Below are 9,451 nucleotides of genomic sequence, written 5' to 3'. Positions count from 1 at the left end.
AAGATGAAAGAACCTCTGTTTGCAGTCGGCTTGTTTACTGCTGGTCGGAAACATCACAAAAAGCAAGAAGGTGGCAGAATGTGCGGCGGCCCCCTCAGGACTCACTTTCTTCTCCACAGGTTTTCACTTATAAAACCTGAACATTCAGAGGTTCCCCCGCTTGTAACCGAATGCCAGTTTACCGCACATTATTTGTGCATATGTGTGTGTGTGTGTCAAAGGGAGAGGTGTGTACCAGATTTAGGGACTTTTCCCTCTCCGGGTTGCCGTGGCGGTCATGCGGAGCACTTTGTGTGTAGCTAGGAATGCAAAGATATTGCAAAAGCACCCAAATACAAAGTCAAATAACTCACGAATAAAGTGCTCCTGCATGTTTTTTTCTTAATCCCTGACAGAGCATCGGATAGCGATATGATGATATATTTCCATCGTGGCATTCCTCTACTTGTCCCTGCAGGCTTAACCTGTGATTACGAAATACACACTAAACACTTCACCACAACACGTCATTTCTTCATAGACATCCAGGGCTTTTCTAATGGGATTCGACTTACTAATTTAATAACAGATAACACATAATAATATAGACTGTAGACCTCAAATTTAGATATCAAGCTATTATGTTTCAGAACTTTAAAGTGGTGCAGGCAAGCTATTATTATTTATACAAGTCTCAACTCTGGGACCCTCAATTATTATTAAGTTTGACCTATTTCAAGCCTTTGTGAGGAGAGATTGACTAAATACAACAACATTAAAGCAATAGCATGATAATTTGTGATATTATTTTCTTAATAAACTAAGGTGTTGGTAACTTTGGACAGAGCAAGACTAGTTGTTTCCTTGAACTCTCCATAACTACATTTAAATAATTTAAATGCAAAGATGGCATAATACGAAAATTGAATATGAATAATATAGGACCCTATATTCCTTTGATGCTAATAACTACAGAGAGCGGAGGTCAAACAGTTATTTCCTGCAGCCAAGGTGGATCATGACAATGAAAACATTTCTCATTTGAAGATAAGATTTTTGCTATTTGGCGGGCGCGTCCGTCAGGCAGCGGTATAAACACGTGCCGGCTGGTCAGTTTGGGATTGCTTGCTTATTTGGCGCTAATACCTATTGCACACCGCTGACCGTGTTGACCCTGTTTGTCTCGGGACGGGGCTGCTGCTCTGCTTGAATACTTAAACACACATAAACACCAACAGGAATGTAAGACGCACACACACACACACACACACACACACACACACACACACACACACACACACATGGCAATACACACACGCAGAGCCATCTGCCAGATGCATTAGCCATCGACAAATGCCCAGGTCAAACTGTCAGAGCGAAGCGATGTGTGTGTGTGTGTGCGTTCATCGTTTTATGGGGTGCGCTGATAATCTTAAAGAGGAATCCGAAACCCTCCTTTTCTCAGGAGCGGTTCCCTCCCTCTCCACGCGCCTAGTGTTCACTAGAATTAACCGATTGTCAGGCTTCAGGGTTGTGAAGTGGCTCTCAAGCCTCATAAAGTTCCATGATGTTGAAAATAATTTCTTATGTCTCACACGCTGTGATTACAGTAAGTCAAGGTCACTGTGTCTGACCTTCACAGACTGGATGTGCACTGTCTTTCCCTCTCTCTCTCCCACACACACACGCGCACACACACGCACACACACGCACGCACACACACACTTAACAGTTAAGGCAGCCTATTATTAAAGAAACTACCTAACTCTCTGTCTTTCATTTGAACGATGATGAATGAACAATGAGAGTTTACTGTGAGGTTCTTATGCCAGGGATTCATTTTCAGTCCCACCGAGATGCAACAAAGGCTAAAAAAAAGACAAAAAAAGGCACGCCAGGGAAAAAACATCACCACAAAGAAGAAAGGAATTAATCCTTCATTCCGGTCCGCCTCGATCTGAGCTCATATTTCTGTATTTCTAATTTATCCCTGCACCATAAGGGACTCATTCATGAGCTGGTTGTTGTTGAAATGGCTTACGTGAAGCAAGGATATAAGAAGTGTAAATGATGTAGTTGGCATGGAGTATTCTTAGGATTACAACAACCCTCAAGCACGTGTTGCACTTACTACCAAGCAAACAGCCTTTCAGCTTCTGATAGATAAGATAAAGCCGAAACCAAGTGGCATCGCTCCCTGCACGGAGCAGCTGACTCCTCGTTCACTTGTATCCTTCTGCAGGGGGGTGGAGGGGGGGGGTTGTGCGTGTGTGTGGGGGGGGGGTTGCGTCTGAGACAACAAAAGCGCGAAGGGATGAACGATGAAACCCTCGATTAGTCAGATGGACAGTGGTTATACAGTTGTTGATTCACAGGAGGTCTGTATAACTCTCACTCACAAGCACTCAGAGGAAGCCTAACAAAGCCCCCCCACTACCCCCCCTCAGTGAAGTGCCCGAGGCTCTGTACAGAAAGAACAGGGTTGAATGGTGATGAGTAGCGTGTGAATCACACTTGGTTCCCAGACGCACGCACGTTCACTCCAGACTCCCCCCACCCCCACCCCCAAACCACCCTCCTCCTGTTTGCTTCATCTCTCCAACGCCTGATGCCCTCCTGAAGGTCACGTGTCTTTGGATCGTGTCAAACACCAAGAGATGCAGTGGAGTTTCTAAGTGCTGACTGTGCATGAATGCTCACTTTGTGGTGCAGTCCTGCAAAATGCGCCTGATCGTTTCATGAAGGTATCACCAAAGAAAACAGTGGGGATCTTTTAAATGTTTAACGTTTGGTTGGAAAAACATCTCCAGGTCTTCACATGTTCAGCAGTTTTAATGCAATTGTTGCATCATATCCAGGCGCTGTGAGCAGAGAGCTGGGGGAGGGGCGATACCTCGCAGATGATTGTGTGAAAATGATCATGATTCTGACAGAAGTAAATTCCCTTCCACATACAGTATGGGCATGGGGTTGTATTTCCCCCCTTTGTGCATCTGTTTGGGAAATAGCTGGATACAAGAGACAACACAAAAAATACCTAGGAGAATTCCTTGGTGTAGCACACAGACTTAAACTTAAGGATGTAGAAATACAAGTTGGGGGATGAACACAAAAAGAGAAAAGAGTTGAGCACACCCAGTAGGAGCAGATGGGAAAAAAACAGATCTTATAAAGTCAGAAAATGGGTGTGATCTGCTTCTGTCTTAATCTCTGCTTGTTAAATCTGTGGTTTAAAGAGCTACAGAAGTAGTTCCAAGTTTAGCAGAGCCTTATTTCGCCCCCACAATGACACGGTAAATTCACTTGTGCGTCAGTGCGAATGGGACTGACTGTAGTGCACGAGGGAATCACCACCTAGAATGACATTTGGGGATATTGCTTTGTTGTTTGCTGAAAAATTGCTCTCACAATGTGGGAACCGCCATCTGCCATTAACGCTCAAATATTACTTTCCGCTCCTCGATGAAGATTTCACAAAAATGTTGTTCGTCAAATCCCTCCAAACCCAACTTCTCAGGTCAATTGGAGAAATGTACAACATCTCATATCTTGTCAGCCTCCCGACTGCCACTAAACCTCATTAAACCTTGAAATTCCACACGGGTTGGTCAAAGTCGGCCTGCGTTGCAGAGATGCCGTCGGTCCAGCGATTCCTCATTCACTCACATCTGTGTGTTGAACCAGAGACAAAGAGCCCGAGTTCGGTCAAGCATGCACGCGCCTCCTCACCCGCGTCGTTGTTTACGAGCTTTATTTTAAAGAACAATGACGTCAGTGTTAAAATCGGGGAAGCCGGGTGGAGTCAGCTAGACAGAAAACATGGAGCAAAGTCTTAACTGTCCTATTTACTTCCCATCAAATCCTGTGACTGCAGAATGCAATTGTTTCTCAAATAAGTGTGCACGAGAAATGCATTAAATCACCCGTCAGCAACACAGTCTTAAAAACAGCGCGCGGGAGGGAAACAGCCCAAGTGGCATTCATATTAAATATTAAACATTCAAAGAAAATCAATATCTGAGTTATGACAATGCAGCAGTGTGGTGCAAATAAAATATTTTTGGAACAGACGTGACTCGAAGCCAATATGTCCAGAGCATGGAGCAGACTATGTGGAGGAAAGGAATCCGTGTGGTGGTGGTGGTGCTTCCCGCTGGTAATCCCGCCATGATTGGAGAATCCGATTTGCATTTCCGAGTTTCACACAGCGAGAAGCTTCGAGAATTCCTCCTCTCTCGTTCTCATCTGTATTCAAATCAGCCATCGTATCCCAGCCGCCTCTCGCTCACGAGCAGCTGTGATAGTAATATCACGATTGCTTTAATGCGTCGTTATAATGATTAATACACCGTCATCTGCATGGGAAAAAGGTTAATTATTAATTATAGGTATACTGTACATAGATGTGCATTGTTTATATTTCTACTGCACTCTCTGCAACTTCCATTCTAGCTTCATCTTGTCCTCTTCATCATACTATTGATTCAGAGGTATGAAAGATACTCTTTCATATAATAATAACCTGAGGCGGTTTTGGGAAGCTTGCAGCCACACAGACAATTACTCCCGTAAACCGCAGACCGACAAGACACTGTGGATGTTAATGTTACCAGAGGAGACGCCAGAAGGATCAACAAAATGAGGCATAAAGCAAAGATCTTTCAAAATTGTATCTAAAGATATAATGCAATCAGTAAAACAGATCACATTCATTACTGATATTGCACGCTGTTGTATGACAGTGTCTACGCATGCACATGTGTGTGTATGGCTGCGTGTGCATTACTCACAATGACTTCTTAATGGTAGAAAACAGAGATGTGGACACACGTCTCAGAGGAGATGGAAGAAGGATGCGTTAACCTCTGCCGCACCCGAACACCTGCCCCAGCATTGCTACCAGCACACGCTGTCTGTCGTTGGTAACACACACACACACACACACACACACACACACACACACACACACACACACACACACACACACACACACACACACACACACAGGGAGGTTTGTTTACTTTGTCTCCGGCTCGGGCTCAGATTGCCAGCTAATGTCAATCAAACCCCCGACAAACGCCTCCAGCTGCTGAGACAGAAAAAACGGTCATATATTCATTTCTTCACCTCAAGGCCATTCTTTTTTTTTTATTATATAAAAGCATCAATAAAATGAATGCGTGTATACATTTAATACACCAACATTACTTTTTGACTGCAATAAGAGATGCCTAAACAACAAAATACATTCCCGAATAAAAAATACATTAAAACAGCCACTCGGATGCAGCAGATCTCGGAGATCGGGACATCGATGTGGAAACCCAACGCAGGCCGTCATCTATAATGCAACAGGGGCACATCTGGCCCTCACTGCCATTGCACTCCCGACGGTTGACCACACCTACACAAAATCTAGAGGGCTTGGACACAAGGGGGGCCGATGAGAGGCGTGCTGGACGCATCTGCAGCGTTTTGTTTTTGGGCTGATGGGGAGAACTGGAGAGCAGGAGGTGGAGCCACGCTGACGGAGGCCTTGTGGTTTCAGCAGCTCGTAGGGAGGACAGTAGGTCTGCAGGTGCTCTAAGGTAAAACAAAGAAAATACATTAATCCTGATGATAAACCGTCCAGACGTGTGTCCATTTTAATAATTCAGATGGGCGTAATGTTTGCCCCAAGGGATTTGAAGAGATGACGGCGGGGGGGAGGCACTCACGTACAACCCGACCACCCATAGGATCGCATTACCAGCCAGTGCATTAGGATGATGAGAGCACCTGCTCACTCTCGTAATTATCATCAGACCTAGAAAGGAGGTTTACGGTGGTTAGATGGAAATGTGGTGATTAATAATTATGAGTGGCAGAGTGGAATGAGATTGTGAGTGAGATTAAGCTTTTACAGGAGGAGACTCTGATTGGATTGAGGCATAATAATAATAACAGTTACATAAAGTGTGAGTAATGACAAAAGCCACAAGCTAAAGTGGAATAATAATAAGACGTGATGAAATATTTACTTCCTTTAAACTCGCTTACACATTGGTATCAAACTCTTTACAAGACATTGAAGTGCACCGCCCAAAATTTTAATCTATTCCTACAAAACCACAACAAAATATATTGTATTATCTCCCTCCTGCCCACTCGTCATCTTCTAAGTTAGTGCCAAGTAAATTGTATCCCTACACACACACACACACACACACACACACGCACACGCGCACTGGGCCGTGCGTAACTAGGATTTAATGAGTTACAGTAGCCATCCAACCAGGCTTAATGAGTGCAGTAAAGTACCACAGACACACAGGCATTCCTCTGAAGCATGCAAGCCATCAGGCGGGGCACACACGCACACACACACACACACACATGTAAAATACAAAAACCATCGTAGTTCTGTTGTCGTGCCAGCTGTCATGACGGATTCAAACTCATGCCACTCGAGTAAGGAGGGGGAGAAACAGCCAACAGAATAAATAACGACCAGAAATGTTCCATCTACCCTTCAGAGGAGGCGGCGTCCTTGTCCCCCCCCCCCCCTCCCCCAAACTCCCCCAACACACAATCTCACTGATCTTTGAATCATAAATAACACACCGTTCTGCAGCAGTAACCGCCATATGAAACCTCAGCGCCCTTCGGCTTCAAATATCAAACAACTTGGTTGGGAAAGGCACAACAACAGCATGTTGCCTGGAGTTTGTTTTAGACCTCGACACTCCGCAGAACTGAGTCCAAAGTTATTCTCACTGAGAACGGGTGTAAGATTGTTTGGTCATTGAAGGTTGGGAAGCAAACTTTAAAGGGAATTGCAATATTGTAAAAATGCTGCTACATTTAAAAGAGGATAGAGAACAGAAAGGAAAAAAGGACCTTTAAGCTGAGTTCAAAGGCCCTTTGAATTATAAGGATTTCCACTGGGAATTCCAAAAAAAACTTCCCAGGACACATTGAGATTTGACAAAACCCTGTTTTATCCTTTGTCGGCTCGCTAACAGAAAACGACATGCGTTGCTTTTTTTATTTTTTTATCCCAAACAGAGCTGTACGGCGTTTGCAGCATCAACAGTTGCGTTTGGAGAGAAGTTTGGCGACGTGTGCCCCCCTTTCTTCTCCACGGCGGTGGGTGGTCTTCTAGAAATCTTCATCACACGCTCTATCTTGCTTTTTCCTCTCATATTCTGTCTCTTGACCTCAGCCTAGCAGGGCACAAGAGAAAGAAAAGAAGGACTTTGCTGTCTTAATAAGCACCTGTCTGGGGGGGGGGGGCAGAAATTCCTTTCTGGTTTCTGGGTGTGTTTTTGTGTGTGTGTGTGTGTGTGTGTGTCGTAAACTCATTCCCAACGGAGATCACTGATGGCTTGTTTTTTTTATTGACAGAACGGCTACAGGTGCTGGTTTTTCCTGCTCCGCGGTTCATTCAGAGGCAAATGTTTGGCTACAGTTGAGTCTTTGTGTCACTGAAGTTAATTTAATTTAAATGTATGGTTTTTTTTGCTCATTTTGGTCGACTAAATAGACGCAGTCGACTGTAGAAGCTGTTGAATTTAATTCAATGAGGGTATTCTGGAATGAGTTGAAGCTTATGAAAATGTCCTTAGCTCACATTGTTTTTTCATCAAGTTGCAATAATAATTCCAGCAGTTCACTTACAGCAAAGCCATCTTGTAACAGTCAGAGCCAGAATGTCGAAAATGGAGGGAAATATTGTGGATTATTAGCTGTGCTGCAACGACCGCTTCTGTTTAAAGTATAAACCGCCTCACTGCATCTTGAAGAAGTCAATAGTACAAAAACTCGTTGTCCCTTTTAGGGACCGAACTAGCTCGAATCTGTGACTGTGAATTTTAACCGGATGATTATTTTGGCCTTTTATTCTCATTTACCTCCAGGCCGCGTGCACGCTGGAGACAAATATGAATAGAAAGTACTTTAATCAATCGGTCGGCTTTGGTTGTGAGCTTAAACAGATTTGTATTCCGGAGCTGGATTTGCTCTGATGCTCCAGACATAATCAATAACACGAGCCAACGGTATCAGACACACCCAATAAATCTCACAAATGCGATGTAATACATTTATAATGGTCATTTAATTAATCCAATATGGATGTGTTGACACTGGAACTGTTTATTTGCATTGAATTACTAGACTTTACAAGGTTAGTTTGAAGCTGAAGTACCCAATCCTTCCAATTAATTGGAACACGTTTCTGTGTTGATGAATAAAGACCTGCAGGACAAATCCATCAAAAATTCGAAGAGCGAGATGGAAGACGGAGCAGAAATGTGAGAGGAAACGAGTGACAAGATCTTCCCGCTGTGCAAACCTCAGCAGCCAGAATCTCGCCCGCAGATGGAGAGTTCATGCCCACAAACACTTGGACGCGATGGAGAATAAACTCGCGCCTGATTTGGCCCTCAGAGCGTAACTGAACATTGTTCTGTGTTTCACTTCACATATGTCTGAAAGAAGAGAGCGAGCGGAGCAATAAAGCGCATCGCTGTGGGACAATCTTGATTGCTTTTCTAACACGGTGGAAGTGCTGAATCTGAAAAATTGCGGTGCTCTGTGCAATTACACTGGCCTGCAGCCATGATATAGTCGATCCAGAGACTCCGCCGTTTGGAAGAGGGCAAGAAAAACTCCCTTCATAATCGTTTTAACAACCCATGGATGAGGAAACATATTGACTGATTTTATTTCCATGACATATTTCTTAGCGAGGCCATAATTCATTTATTAGCTGTCAATGACCTGAGTAACAGGCAGTAAATCTTGAGTCCCGCATGTGAAAGCATGTCCACCTGGAACAGGGGAACAATGCATTTATATTATATTCAGCAGCATTTGCTTTGCAGCTATGTATCATAAACATTTGTGCTTTTATGCAAAGTGATAAACCAGATTGATGCTCTGCTCAGAGACCTCGGCTCCGAGCTCAACTGATCCGGATTAGACCGTTGGTATAGTGTCACTACGCATATCGGGCTTCTCTCACAGGGGCACGTGCCGCGCACGATGGAAACAGTGGCAGATTTATCACTCAAATCTATCAGTGCCTCGGGGAAAACGGGCTCCTTCATTTCAGACAGAGATAAAAAAAAAGCTGGCTTCTTTCTAGCCAAAGACCAATCATTTTGTCAGATGAAATAAAAAGTGTCTCTTTCATATTTATCAGCCAAAGTTGGCTAATTGAGCTAAAGTTAGCTTCACTCGCAGCCAAACAAGGACCCCGTAAAGAGTTTTAAACTCGAGGGCTTCATGTAGGATATAAAAGTGTAGTTGCTGCACGTCAGCATCTGTGAAGTTTCTGATCCGTCTAGAGGGCAAAACCTGTGACCCCCCCAACAAAAGAAGCCTCAAAAATCAATCCTTATGTAATTCACGTTATCATGAACCAGGAAAAATAAACCCGCTCAGGGCGGGAGGACAGAGGGGACGGGTCAAACAAACAACGTCCTTT

At 44.0% G+C, this 9,451-nt stretch overlaps 1 long non-coding RNA gene across 1 annotated transcript; it reads right to left on the bottom strand.

Annotated features, from left to right (window-relative positions):
* Positions 1–3,715: 3,715 nt before the first annotated feature.
* LOC120832065 (uncharacterized) lies at positions 3,716–5,174 on the bottom strand. Its single transcript, XR_005714146.2, has 2 exons — positions 4,770–5,174; positions 3,716–4,334 (listed from the first exon to the last, which is right to left on the bottom strand). It is a non-coding gene; the product is annotated as an uncharacterized LOC120832065 (long non-coding RNA).
* Between the last annotated feature and the right edge of the window lie 4,277 nt (positions 5,175–9,451).

Source organism: Gasterosteus aculeatus, chromosome 14 (genome assembly GCF_964276395.1).
Source record: "Gasterosteus aculeatus chromosome 14, fGasAcu3.hap1.1, whole genome shotgun sequence".
Taxonomy (NCBI): domain Eukaryota; kingdom Metazoa; phylum Chordata; class Actinopteri; order Perciformes; family Gasterosteidae; genus Gasterosteus; species Gasterosteus aculeatus.
The sequence above is the reverse complement of the archived record's forward strand: the minus strand, read 5'-3'. Positions and strand labels throughout refer to the sequence as shown.